This window comes from Pristiophorus japonicus, chromosome 23 (genome assembly GCF_044704955.1).
Source record: "Pristiophorus japonicus isolate sPriJap1 chromosome 23, sPriJap1.hap1, whole genome shotgun sequence".
Classification (NCBI taxonomy): Eukaryota; Metazoa; Chordata; class Chondrichthyes; family Pristiophoridae; genus Pristiophorus; species Pristiophorus japonicus.
In genome coordinates, this window is record NC_091999.1 from 15,415,985 (window position 1) to 15,429,318 (window position 13,334).

At 46.5% G+C, this 13,334-nt stretch overlaps 1 long non-coding RNA gene across 3 annotated transcripts; it reads right to left on the reverse strand.

Moving 5' to 3' along the window:
• Positions 1-2,979: 2,979 nt before the first annotated feature.
• Positions 2,980-13,293, reverse strand: LOC139235635 (uncharacterized). Of its 3 annotated transcripts, XR_011588482.1 has the most exons (4): positions 12,439-13,293; positions 11,674-12,310; positions 10,742-11,466; positions 2,980-4,438 (listed from the first exon to the last, which is right to left on the reverse strand). It is a non-coding gene; the product is annotated as an uncharacterized lncRNA (long non-coding RNA). The 3 variants fall into 3 exon arrangements; XR_011588483.1 differs by having other exon boundaries at positions 11,114-11,466; positions 11,674-13,293; XR_011588481.1 differs by having other exon boundaries at positions 11,674-13,293.
• Between the last annotated feature and the right edge of the window lie 41 nt (positions 13,294-13,334).

Consider the following 13,334-nt stretch of genomic DNA (forward strand, 5'->3'; position numbering starts at 1 on the left):
AAGGTGCTATCCACGGAGCTCTCAGCCTCGCGGATGCACCGTATTGACTCCAGCCGCCGCTCAAGCTCCGAAACATGGAGCTCGAGTAGTTGAAGCTGGAGACTCCTCCTGCACAGCCACTGACACCAATCCCCTCCTGTCTGATATAAACCCACCCCACAGTCACTGACACCAATCCCCTCCTGTCTGATATAAACCCACCCGTCACTGACACCAATCTCCTCCTGTCTGATATAAACCCACCCCACAGTCACTGACACCAATCTCCTCCTGTCTGATATAAACCCACCCCACAGTCACTGACACCAATCCCCTCCTGTCTGATATAAACCCACCCCACAGTCACTGACACCAATCCCCTCCTGTCTGATAATAAACCAACCATCATCATCATAGGCAGTCCCTTGGAGTCGAAAATGACTTGCTTCCACATTACAAATGAGGTCTCAGATGTCTGTTAGGTCCAATGCGGGAGCTACAGTCTCTGTCGCAGGATGGACAGACGGTGGTTGAAAGTACGTTGTTTGAAGTGCCGGTTTGTTGAAGTGCTTGGGTTGTCGTGCGCTCCTTCCGCCGTCAGCACTTGGTCTCCGCTTGCTCCAGGTGGAGAGACTCGAAGTGTTCGACGCCCTCACGGATTATTCTCTTCCATTTTGTGCCAGGGATTCCCAGGTGTCGGTGGGGATGTTGAACTTCAAGGAGGCCTTGAGGGTGTCCTTGAAGCGTTTCCTCTGCCCCCCGGGGCTCGCTTGCCATGTTGAAGCTCCAAGTAGAGTGCTTGCTTTGGGAGTCTCGTATCGGGCATGTGGACGATGTATCCCATCCATCGGAGCTGATCGAGCGAGGTCAATGCTTCAGTGCTGAGGATGTTGGTCTGTGCGAGAACAGATGTTGGTGCGTTTATCCTGCCAATGGATTAGCAGGATCTTCCGGAGGCAGCGTTGTTATTTCTCCAGTGCTTTGATGTGCCAGCTGTACATAGTCCATGTCTGAGAAGCCTGTCCGAGGGCAGGTATCACTACTGCTCGGTAGACCATGAGCTTTGTGCCGGTTTAACGGTCTGGTCTTCAAACACTTTATGCCTTAGGCAACCAAAGGCTGTGCTGACACACAGAAGGTGGTGTTGGCCCTAGTCATTGATATGTGCCCTTGTTGACAGTAGGCTCCCGAGGTATGAAAAATGGACCATTTTGCCAAAGGCCTCATCGTGGATTTTGATCATCCAGGGTGGGGTGGGGGTGAAGGGCAGTCCTTGTGGCGGGGCAGGTTGATAGAGCACCTTTCTTTTACGGAGATGTTTAGTGTAAGGCCTATGCTCTCAGACACTACGGTGAACGTGTTGACGATGGTTTGGAGCTCGTCCTCTGAGTGAGCGCAGACACAAGCATCATCTGCATATTGTAATTCGATGACACAGGATGGCACGACCTTGGATCTGGTCTGAATACGATGGAGGTTGAACAGTTTCCCGTTTATTCTGTAGATTATCTCCACTCCAGCGGGAAGCTGACTGACGGTGAGATGTAGCAATGCAGCAAGGAAGATGGAGAAGAGCGTAGGTGCAGTGACACAGCCTTGCTTCACCCCGGTCCGTACATGAATTGGGTCTGTGGTGGATCCATTGCTCAGGATCACAGCTTGCATGTTATCACCAAGCAAGTGGAGAATGGTGACAAATTTTTGAGGACAGCCGAATTTGAAGAGTACACCCCATAATCCCTCACGGTTGACAGTGTCAAAGGCCTTGGTCAGGTCAAAGAAGGTTGACCCAACCCCACAGTCACTCACACCAATCTCCTCCCATGTGATATAAACCAATCCTTGTCACTGACACCAAGTGGACTGGGAAAATATGTTGAAGGGTAAGACTGTAGAAACGCAGTGCCAAACATTTAAGGAGCCATTTCATAATCTCAGCAAATATTTATTCAAGTGAGAAATAAAGATGCTGAGAGAAGGATGAACCATCCCTGGCTAACTAAGGAAGTAAAGAATGGTATCAAATTGAAAAAAAAAGGCATACAATGTTGCGAAGGACCGTGGAAGGCTTGGGAAATTTTTAGAAACCAGCAAAGGACGACTAAACAAATGATAAAGACTGAGAAGATAGCAGATCAGAGCAAACTGCAAGAAATATAAAAACAGACAGCAAGAGCTTCTACAGGTATGTAAAAAGGAAATGAGTATCTAAAGTAAATGCTGGTCCCTTCGAGGGTGGGACTGGAGAATTAATAATGGGAAACATGGAACTGGCAGAGATTTTGAACAAATATTTTGTATCTGTCTTCATGGTGGAGGACACTAAAAACATCCCAACAGTTGTTATTCAAGGAGCTATTGTAGGGGTGGGTGGGAACGTAAAACAGTCACTATCACTAGAGATAAAGTACTCAGCAAACTAATGGGACTAAAGGTGGACAAGTCTCCTGGACCTGATGACATGCATCCCAGGGTCTTCAGAGAAGTGGCTGCAGAGATAATGGATGCACTGGTTGTAATCTACCAATTTCCCTGAATTCTGGAGAGGTCCCAGTGGATTGGAAAACAGCAAATGTAACACCCCTATTTAAGAAAGGAGGGAGACAGAAAGCAGGAAACTATAGACCAGTTAGCCTACCATCTGTCATTGGGAAAATACTGGAGTCCATCATGAAGGAAAAGTAGCAGGACATTTAGAAAATGATAGTGCAGTCAAGCAGAGTCAGCCTGGTTTTATGAAAGGGAAATCATGTTTGATAAATTTGCTGGAGTTGTTTGAGAATGTAACGAGCAGAGTGGATAAAGGACAACCAGTTGATGTTGTATATGTTGATTTCCAGAAAGCATTTGATAAGTTGCCACACAAAAGGTAACTGCAGAAGCTAAGAGCTCACGGAGGTGGGGGTTATATATTAGCATGGATAGAGGATTGGCTAACTAACATAAAACAGAGACTCAGGATAAATGGGTCATTTTTAGGTTGCCAAACTGTAACACAGGGATCAGTGCTGGGGCCTCAACTATTTACAATTTATATTAATGACTTGGATGAAGGGACCGAGAGTAACGCAGTCAAATTTGCTGATGATACAAAGATAGGTGGGAAAGCAAGTTGTGAGGAGGACGCAAAGAATCTACAAAGGGATATAGACAGGCTCAGTGAGTGGGGAAAAATCTGGCAGATGGACTATAATGTGGTAAAACGTCAGGTTATCCCCTTTGGTAGGAAAAATAAAAACACAAATTATTACTTAAATGGAGTCGATTACAAAATGCTGTAGTACAGAGGGATCTGGGGGTTCTTGTACAAGAAACTCAAAAGGTTAGCATGCAGGTACAGCAAATAATCAGGAAGGCAAATGGAATGCTGGCCTTTATTGCAAGGGGGAATGGAGTATAAAAGTAGGGAAGTCCTGCGACAACTGCACAGGGCATTGGTAAGACCACAGCTGGAGTACTGCACACAGTTTTGGTCTGGACTTGTCTCCATTCCCGTTCCGAGGGGATTGCTACACCAGTTGGGAGGGGCAACATTTGGGGACACTGATTCCCCATCAATTCCCATTCCCCTTCTTTCTGGTGGATAATGGAGGGGCCACTGTGTGTAATGTGCAAGTCAGTAAGCATTGTCAGCAAGCTCTTTCTAATTGAAGATTATATTCAGTGGAAAGTTTGACACTATTGTAGATTTTGTACCAAAGATCAATGTAGGATTAAAGTAAAAATGCAAAATTTTATTGCAAACTAAATTTCTGTTGAGAGTCGCTGAATTAAGGGGAAAGATAACACACAGCATTTCTTAAATGGACACAGCAGCCCCAAGAACACAATCAGCAATATATCCAGAATAGTAAAGTCCAGCCCATTTATAGGGTTATTAACATCAGCAGAAACAAACCCCAACTGTCAGAAGGAACATGATTTAGTCGGGATGTGATTAACAGCAGCAATAGCAGCAGATTCCAACCCCTGCAGTCACTTGTGAACTCGCTGATGTGTCAGCAGGTTGGATGACCCAGTGAATCCCTTCCCACACATGGGGCAGGTGAACGGCCTCTCCCCAGTGTGAACTCGCTGGTGTTTCAGCAGGTGGGATGACCCTATCCTTGTGACTCTGGATGGTTGGACGATCAGTTGAAGCCTCGCCCACACACACACAACACGTTTACAGTTTCTCCGCGCTGTGAATGGTGCGATGTTTCTTCAGGCTGTGTAACTGGTTAAAGCTCTTTCCACAGGCAGTGCACTGGAACACTCACTCGGGTGTGTGTGTGTCTCGGTGCTTTTCCAGTCACACTGATATTTGCAATCTTTTCCCACAGGCAGGACAGACAAACATTTCTCCTTCCACTTTCAAAGGCCGATGATATTCAGGTCCTGATGAATGGATTGACTCTGTCAGATCTTGACGCGATGTTTGGTTTGTGTTTCCTGTCTGAAAATCTTCCCTTCTAATACGCTGTAAAAGGAGATAACAAAACTCATCACTGTCAGTGCAAGACACAAATTCAGGATAGACACATCTAGTTTCCATGGAACATTCTTTCCTCTCTTGTTCTTTCAAAGTTGTAAATCCCTGACCCACACATTGTCCCTCCTGCTGTGCTGAAATCCAAATCAACACACATTTCTAAACTGTTTCTCCTCCACTCCCAGTTTGCAACACCAATTCTGGTTGGGTTCAGTTCTATATTCACTGGTTCCCCTCCCTCTCCTCCCCTGAAGGTTTTTTTCTGTTAAGTTAGTATTTAGTCTTTAAATAAAGATTAGTTAAATCAGCGGATTGCTGAGTAGTTGCTGGGTGTATTTCTCTAAGGTTTAGAGTTTAGTTCTACTTGATAGTTGTGAGTGTAACTCGAGAGATGACAGGACAGCTCAGTCCCGTGGATTACACATCCTGTGGCTGTGAACACAGCCGGGACGACCACATGTGCAGGAGGTGTCTCCAGCTGCACCAACTCGAGCTCCGCGTTTTGGAGCTTGAGCGGCGGCTGGAGTCACTGCGGTGCATCCATGAGACTGAGAGCTACGGGGATCTCACGTTTCTAGAGGTGGTCACCCTGCAGCTTAAGAATGTGCAGGCAGATAGGGATTGGGTGACCCCTGGATCGAAGAGGAGGACTAGGCAGGTAGTGCAGGAGTCCCCTGAGTCCATCTCGCTCTCCAACTGGAACTCTGTTCTGAGTACCGGTGAGGGCGATGGTGGCTCTGGGAAGTGCAGCCAGAGTCAAATCCACGGCAGCACGGGTGTCTCAGCTGCACGGGGGGGGGGGGGGAGGGGAGGAAAGAAGAATGGAAGAGCTATAGTGGTAGGGGATTCAGTAGTCAGGGTAACAGACAGGTGTTTCTGCGGCCGCAGACGTGACTCCAGGATGGTATGTTGCCTCCCTGGTGCCAGAGTCAAGGATGTCACTCAGCAGATGCAGAGCATTCTGGGGGGAGAGGGTGAACAGCCGGAGGTTGTGGCCCACATCGGGACCAATGACACAGCTAGAAAGAGGGGTGAGGTCCTGCAGGCAGCGTTTAAGGAGCAAGGAGAGAGATTAAAAAGCAGGACCTCAAAGCTAGTAATCTCCGGATTACTCCCCATGCCACGAGCTAGTGAGTACAGAAATAGGAGGATAGAGCAGATGTATGGTGCTGGAGAGATGGTGCTGGAGAGATGGTGCAGACGGGAGGGCTTTAGTTTCCTGAGGCATTGGGACCGCTTCTGGGGGAGGTGGGACCAGTACAAGCCGGACGGGTTGCACCTCAACAGAGCCGGGACCAATATCCTCACGGGGGCGGGGGTTGCTAGTGCTGTTAGGGAGGGTTTAAACTAGCTTGGCAGGGGGATGGGAACCTGAAAATAGATTCAGTAGGAATTTAGCTGGAATTAGAAAGCAAAATTAAAGAAAGTGAGTTTGAAGGAGAGAGGAAACAAGCAGGAAAAAAGGGTAAAAAAACAAACTTGAAGCCACTTTGTCTAAATGCACATAGCATTCGGAACAAAATAGATGAGTTGACGGCACAAATAGATACAAATGGGTATGATCTGATAGGCATTACAGAGACGTGGTTGCAAGGTGACCAGGTCTGGGAATTAAATATTCAGCGGTACTGGACAATCTAGAAGGACAGACAGAAAGGAAAAGGAGGTGGGGCAGCTCTATTGATAAAGGATGGAATAATGAGAAACAATATTGGCTCAAATGATCAGGAATAATAAAGGGAAAAAGTCACTGTTAGGGGGCATATAGACTACGCCCAACAGTAGCAACTGTGTTGGTCGGAGCATAAACCAGGAAATAGTGGGGGCTTGTAAAAAGTTAACAGCAATAATCATGGGTGATTTTAACCTCCATATTGATTGGACAAATCAAATTGGTCAGGGTAGCCTTGAGGAAGAGTTCACAGAGTGCATAAGGGATGAGTTCCTTGAGCATTATGTAACGGAACCAACCAGGGGGCAGGCTATCTTAGATCTGGTTCTGTGTAATGAGACAGGATTAATAAACAATCTCCCAGTAAAGGATCCCCTTGGAATGAGTGATCATAGCATGGTTGAATTTCAAATTCAGATGGAGGGTGAGAAAGTTAGATCTCTAACCAGCGTACTAAGCTTAAATAAAGGAGACTATGAAGGTATGAGGGCAGAGTTGGCTCAAGTGGACTGGGAAAATAGATTAAAGTGTATGACGGTTGATGAACAGTGGTGTACATTTAAGGAGATATTGCACAACTCTCAAGAAAAACATATTCCAGTGAGGAGAAAAGGGTGTAAAAGAAAAGATAGCCATCCGTGGCTAACTAAAGAAATAAAGGACGATGTCCAATTAAAAACAAGGGCATACAAAGTGGCCAAAACTAGTGGGAGGACAGAAGACTGGGAAGCTTTTAAAAGCCAGCAGAGAATGACTAAAAAAAATGATTAAGAAAGGGAAGATAGACTATGAAAGTAAACTAGCACAAAACATAACAGATAGCAAGAATTTCTATAGGTATATAAAAAGGAAAAGAGTGGCTAAAGTAAATCTTGGTCCCTTAGAGGACGAGACCAGGGAATTAGTAATGGGGAACATGAAGACGGCAGAAACACTGAACAAATATATTCTATCAGTCTTTACGGTCGAGGACACGAACAATATCCCAACAGTGGATAGTCAAGGGGCTACAGGGGGGAGGAACTTAACACAATCACTAAGAAGGTGGTACTCAGTAAGGTAATGGGATTAAAGGTGGATAAATGCCCTGGACCTGATGGCTTGCATCCTAGGGTCTTCAGAGAAGTAACGGCAGGGATAGTGAATGCGTTGGTTGTAAATTTAACATAATTCCCCGGATTCAGATTGGAAAACTGTAAATGTAACATCTCTTTAAAAAAGAAGGCAGACAAAAAGCAGGAAACTACAGACCAATTAGCATAACATCTGTGGTTGGGAAAATGTTGGAGTCCATTATTGAAGAAGCAGTAGCAGGACATTTGGAAAAGCACAATTCAGTCAGGCAGAGTCACCATGGATTTATGAAGGGAAGTCATGTTTGACAAATTTGTTGGAATTCTTTGAGGATGTAACAAACAGGGTGGATAAAGGGGAACCATTGGATGTGGTATATTTGGACTTCCAGAACGCATTTGACAAGGTGCCACATAAAAGGTTACGCACAAGATAAAATATCATGGGGTTGGGGGTAATATATTAGCATGGATAGAGGATTGGCTAACTAACAGAAAACAGAGTCAGGATAAATGGTTCATTCTCGGGTTGGCAATCAGTAACTAGTGGGGTGTCGCAGGGATCAGTGCTGGGACCCCGACTATTTACAATCTACATTAATGATGTGGAAGAAAGGACTGAGTGTAACATAGCCACATTTGCTGACGATGCAAAGATAGGAGGAAAAGCAATATGTGAGGAGGACACAAAAAATCTGCAAAAGGACATACAGGCTAAATGAGTGTGCAAAAATTTGGTAGATGGACTATAATGTTGGAAAGTGTGAGGTCATGTGCTTTGGCAGAAAAATTCAAAGAGCAAGTTATTAATTAAATGGAGAAAAATTGCAAAGGTTAGTATGCAGGTTCTGCAAGTGATCAGGAAGGCCAATGAAATCTTGGTCTTTATTGCAAAGGGGATGGAGTATAAAAGCAGGGAAGTCTTGCTGCAGTTATACAGCGTATTGGTGAGGGCACACCTGGAATACTGCGTACAGTTTTGGTTTCCATATTTACGAAAGGATATACTTGCTTTGGTGGCAGTTTCTTGTCTTGGAGGGTTGTAAATCTGTGGAATTTGCTGCCTCAGAGAGCTGTGGAAGCTGGGTCATTGAATAAATTTAAGACAGAGATAGACAGTTTATTAACCAATAAGGGGTTATGGGGAGAGGGCAGGGAAGTGGTCCAGAGTCCATGATCGGATCAGCCATGATCGTGTTGGGTTGTGAAGCAGGCTGGAGTATGGCCTGCTCCTGCTCCTATTCCTTATGTTCATTTGTTCTTATGTTCTACACTCTCTCATCAGACACTTCCAGGGCAGGTACAGCAAGGGTTAGATAGAGAGTAAAGCTCCCTCTCCACTGTCCCATCAAACGCTAAACCTTGCCCATAATGAGCAGGGCTCAGGGAGGTTGGTTGCTAGGCACTGCAGTGATGTCATTAAGCTAGTTTGAATAGCTAATAGTTACTCCAAACGAACTTAGGCCAGCATATCTGGCCACACAGAAAAACCTTGTGGAGAGATAAGAAAGCACCAAGCACGAAACAAAGCACAAAAATAAACATTCAATAACAAATAAAAAATACAAGGAAGCTGAGAGAACCTGCACCTAGCACCAAGATTTACAAAGCACGAAACAAAGCACAAAAAGTAATAAGCAATTAATTAACAAATAAAACAAATAAAAGGAACCCTGCATCTAAAGCACCAAGACCAAAGTAATTGATGGGATTGAAGGCCAATAAATCTCCGGGGCCTGATAGTCTGCATCCCAGAGTACTTAAGGAAGTGGCCCTAGAAAGAGTGGATGATTGGTGATCATTTTCCAACAGTCTATCGACTCTGGATCAGTTCCTATGGTCTAGAGGGTAGCTAATGTACCACCACTTTTTAAAAAAGGAGAGAGAAAACGGGTACTAATAGACCAGTTAGCCTGACATCAGTAGTGGGGAAAATGTTGGAATCAATCATTAAGGATGAGAGAGCAGTGGCAGGATCGGACCAAGTCAGCATGGATTTATGAAAGGGAAATCATGCTTGACAAATCTTCTAGAATTTTTTAAGGATGTAACTAGTAGAGTGGACAAGGGAGAACCAGTGGATGTGGTGTATTTGGACTTTCAAAAGGCTTTTGACAAGGTCCCACACAAGAGATTCATGTGCAAAATTAAAGCACATGGTACTGGGGGTAATGTACTGACGTGGATAGAGAACTGGTTGGCAGACAGAAAGCAAAGAGTCGGGATAAACGAGTCCTTTTCAGAATGACAAGCAGTGACTAGTGGGGTGCCACAGGACTCAGTGCTGGGCCCCCAGCTATTTACATTATACATTAATGATTGAGATGAAGGAATTGAGTGTAATATCTCCAAGTCTGCAGATGAAACTAAGCTGGGTGAGCTGTGAGGAGGACGCTAAGAGGCTGAAGGGTGACTTGGACAGGTTAGGTGAGTGGGCAAACGCATGGCAGATGCAGTATAATGTGGATAAATGTGAGGTTATCCACTTTAGTGGCAAAAACACAAAGGCAGAATATTATCTGAATGGCAGCAGGTAAGGAAAAGGGGAGGTGCAACGAGATCTGGGTGTCATGGTACATCAGTCATTGAAAGTTAGCATGCAGGTACAGCAAGCGGTGAAGGCGGCAAATGGTATGTTGGCCTTCACAGCAAGGGGATTTGAGTATAGGAGCAGGGAGGTCTGACTGCAGTTGTACAGGGCCTTAGTGAGGCCTCACCTGGAATATTGTGTTCAGTTTTGGTCTCCTAATCTGAGGAAGGACATTCTTGCTATTGAGGGAGTGCAGCGAAGGTTCACCAGACTGATTCCCGGGATGGCAGGACTGACATATGAGGAGAGACAGGATCGACTGGGCCTGTATTCACTGGCGTTTAGAAGGATGAGAGGGGATCTCATAGAAACATATATAAAATTCTGACGGGACTGGACAGGTTAGATGCAGGAAGAATGTTCCCGATGTTGGGGAAGTCCAGAACCAGGGAACATAGTCTAAGGATAAGGGGTAAGCCAGTTAGGACTGAGATGAGGCGAAACTTCTTCACTCGAGAGTTGTTAAGCTGTGGAATTCCCTGCCTCAGAGAGTTGTTAATGCCTGTTCATTGGTTATATTCAAGAGGGAGTTAGATATGGCCCTTACGGCGAAAGGGATCAAGCGGTATGGAGAGAAAGCAAGAAAGGGGTACTGAGGTGAATGATCAGCCATGATCTTATTGAATGGTGGTGCAGGCTCGAAGGGCCGAATGGCCCACTCCTGCATCTATTTTCTATGTTTCTATGCAATAAGCAATCAATCAATAACAAATAAAAAGGTCGGCGAATCGGTTCTTTCTCACTGTGTAGATCTGCTCCTGGTGATATACCCTCAACTACCTATTGACTGCAACTCAACTTGCATGTATGTGCAGTTGAAACTCAGAGAAAGCTCAGAATCTCTTCAGTCAACTTAAACTGGGGTCTCGAGAGCTCTTGCAACCCAGAAAGCAAAATAAAAAATAGACCACAATCAATCAATAAATAAATAAACACACAAAAAATAGAAGACCTACCTTCAGCAGCCGCCGATGAGGGAGCCCATTCGGCGAGGGATAGGGGCGGCGTGCTTCGGGCCCCTCCCACACAGCCTGAAGAGCACACGCAGGGATTCTGGGGGCGAGGAGCTACTGCACATGCGTGCACAATCGAGCGCGCATGTGCAGAGATCACTTTTGAAAGGCACTGTTTTCAGAGCCGGGACCTGGCTGCGCCTCTATCGAGGCGAGGCTGGGGAGCGGCCAAACTCGGCCTGAAGATTTTTGGTGCCCTAATCGGTGTAGAAAAGCGGCGACCTCTGGTGAGTTTGCCAGAAATCTCTACTGGCCAAATTTGAGCCCCAAGAGTGGGACTGTTTCAAATTTACCAATTTAGCACTTTGTTCTCACCAATGTGTGCAGTCCCTTTAAATCTGCTGCACTGTGTCTTTTCCAGCGGTGGGAGTTGGTGAGCGGTCCCTTTAAATCTGCTGCACTGTGTCTCTTCCAGCGGTGGGAGCTGGTGACCCTGTCCCTTTAAATCTGCTGCAGTGTCTCCTCCAGCGGTGGATGAACCTGGTTCAGTTCTGGATGTGATTAACAGCAGAATCCAAACCCTGCAGTTACTTGTGAACTCGCTGGTGTCTCAGCAGGCTGAATGATCAAGTGAATCCCTTCCCACACATGGAGCAAGTGAAGGGCCTCTCCCCGGTCTGATCTCGCTCGTGTCCCAGAAGGTGGTAATTGTTGTGCATGTATATACCCTGTAAAATCAATGTACAGTTACATAAGATCTATGAATGTACCTTTACACTGTATACAATATGCCTGTACCACCAGAGGGTGCAACAGGTGGAGACCTAGAGGTCACCTGCAACACCGCAGGTATAAAAGGGAGCCCTTACTGTAACCTCATTCAGGAGCTGCAATAAAAGGACTAAGGTCACAACAATGCAAGTGCAATACCTTACCTCGTGGAGTCATTACTAGAGTGCTTGCAAACACTACAGTAATTACTGTTGAATCTGTTTCCACACAAGGAGCAGGTGAACGGCCACTCCACAGTGTGAGTGTGCTGGTGTGCCAGCAGTTCCTTTTTGCTTTTAAAGCTCTTCTCACAGGCAGAACATTTAAAAGGTCTCACATTGGTGTGAACAAGTTGGTGTCTCAGTCGGTGGATTGAAGAAATGAATCCTGACCCACACACGGAGCAGGTGAAGGTCTCTCCCCAGTGTGAACTCGCTGGTGTGTTAGCAGCTCACATGACCGAGTGAATCTCTTCCCACACACGGAGCAGCTGAACAGCTTCCCCCTTAGTGTGATTGTGTTGATGAGTTTCCAGCTCAGACGGGAAATTGAATCCTTTCCCACAGTCCCCGCATTTTCACAGTTTCTCCCCAGTGTGACTGCGTTTGTGTTTCGCCAGGCCACAGGATCGGCTGAATCCTCATCCACACACACAACACGTGTACGGTTTCTCCCCGCTGTCAACTCTGCTTTTTGCTTCCATGTTATGTTTGATATTCAGGTCCAGATGAACAGACTGGCTGATCTTGATGTGATGTTGGATTTAAATTTCCCATCTACAAATCCTCCCCTTCTAATAACCTGTAAAATGAATATAAAACAGATAAAAGGAAGTGAGAGAGAGAACCCTGAAAAACATAAAGGCTTGTTATAAAATTGAGCTTAATAAATCGGGGAATTTGTGGGGCAGGCTCTAGAAAAACAGTCACCATGAAAGCTGCCGGATTGTCACTAAAATCCCAACTGGTGCACTAATGTCCTTCAGCGATATGGGGATCGGGCGGGAGAGTCAAGTTGAGGTCGAAGATCAGCCACGGTCGTATTGACCGGTGGAGAAGGCTCGAAGGACCATATGGCTGACTCCTGCTCCGAATCCTTATGTTCTGATGGAAGGGAACCTGCCACCCAACCTGTCCCACGGCTTTTACCACCCAGAAGGAAAAGGGCAGCAGGTGAATGGGAATACCATCATCTGCAAGTTCCCCTCCAAGTCACACACCATCCGGACTTGGTCATATATCGCCGTTCCTTCATCGTCACGGGGTCAAAATCCTGGAACTGGCTCCCTAACAGCACTGTGGGAGTACCTTCACCACACGGACTGCAGCGGTTCAAGTAGGTGACTCCCCACCACCTTCTCCAGTGTAATTAGGAATGGCCAATAAATGTCGGCCTTGGCAGCGACGGCCACAGCCCGGAACAAATTTAAAAATCTGTAAATGTTCAATGGATTAAAAGTCTCTCCAGAAATACTTGTTCCTCAAACACTTTTCCATTGTGAGGACAGTGTGTTTAACAATCTAATCTCCCCCAGAGCCCACTTCCCCGGGAGCCCCGCACGGGCCCAGAGCCCACCTCCCCAGGGCCCACCTCCCCGGGGGCCCCGCACGGGCCCAGGGCCCAGGGCCCACCTCCCCGGGGGCCCCGCTCTGGGAAAGGCCGGAGCCGTAGGTTGTTGTTCGGGGCCTGAGGCCCACAGCGGGTGTGTTGTCTCGGGCGGGGCCTGGGCCCGCACTCGCTGTGTGTGAAGCCCGCGGTTTATTAACCCGCTCCCTCCCTCCGCCCATCTCTCAGCCGCTGCCTCAGACACAGCCGCCCCACCGCG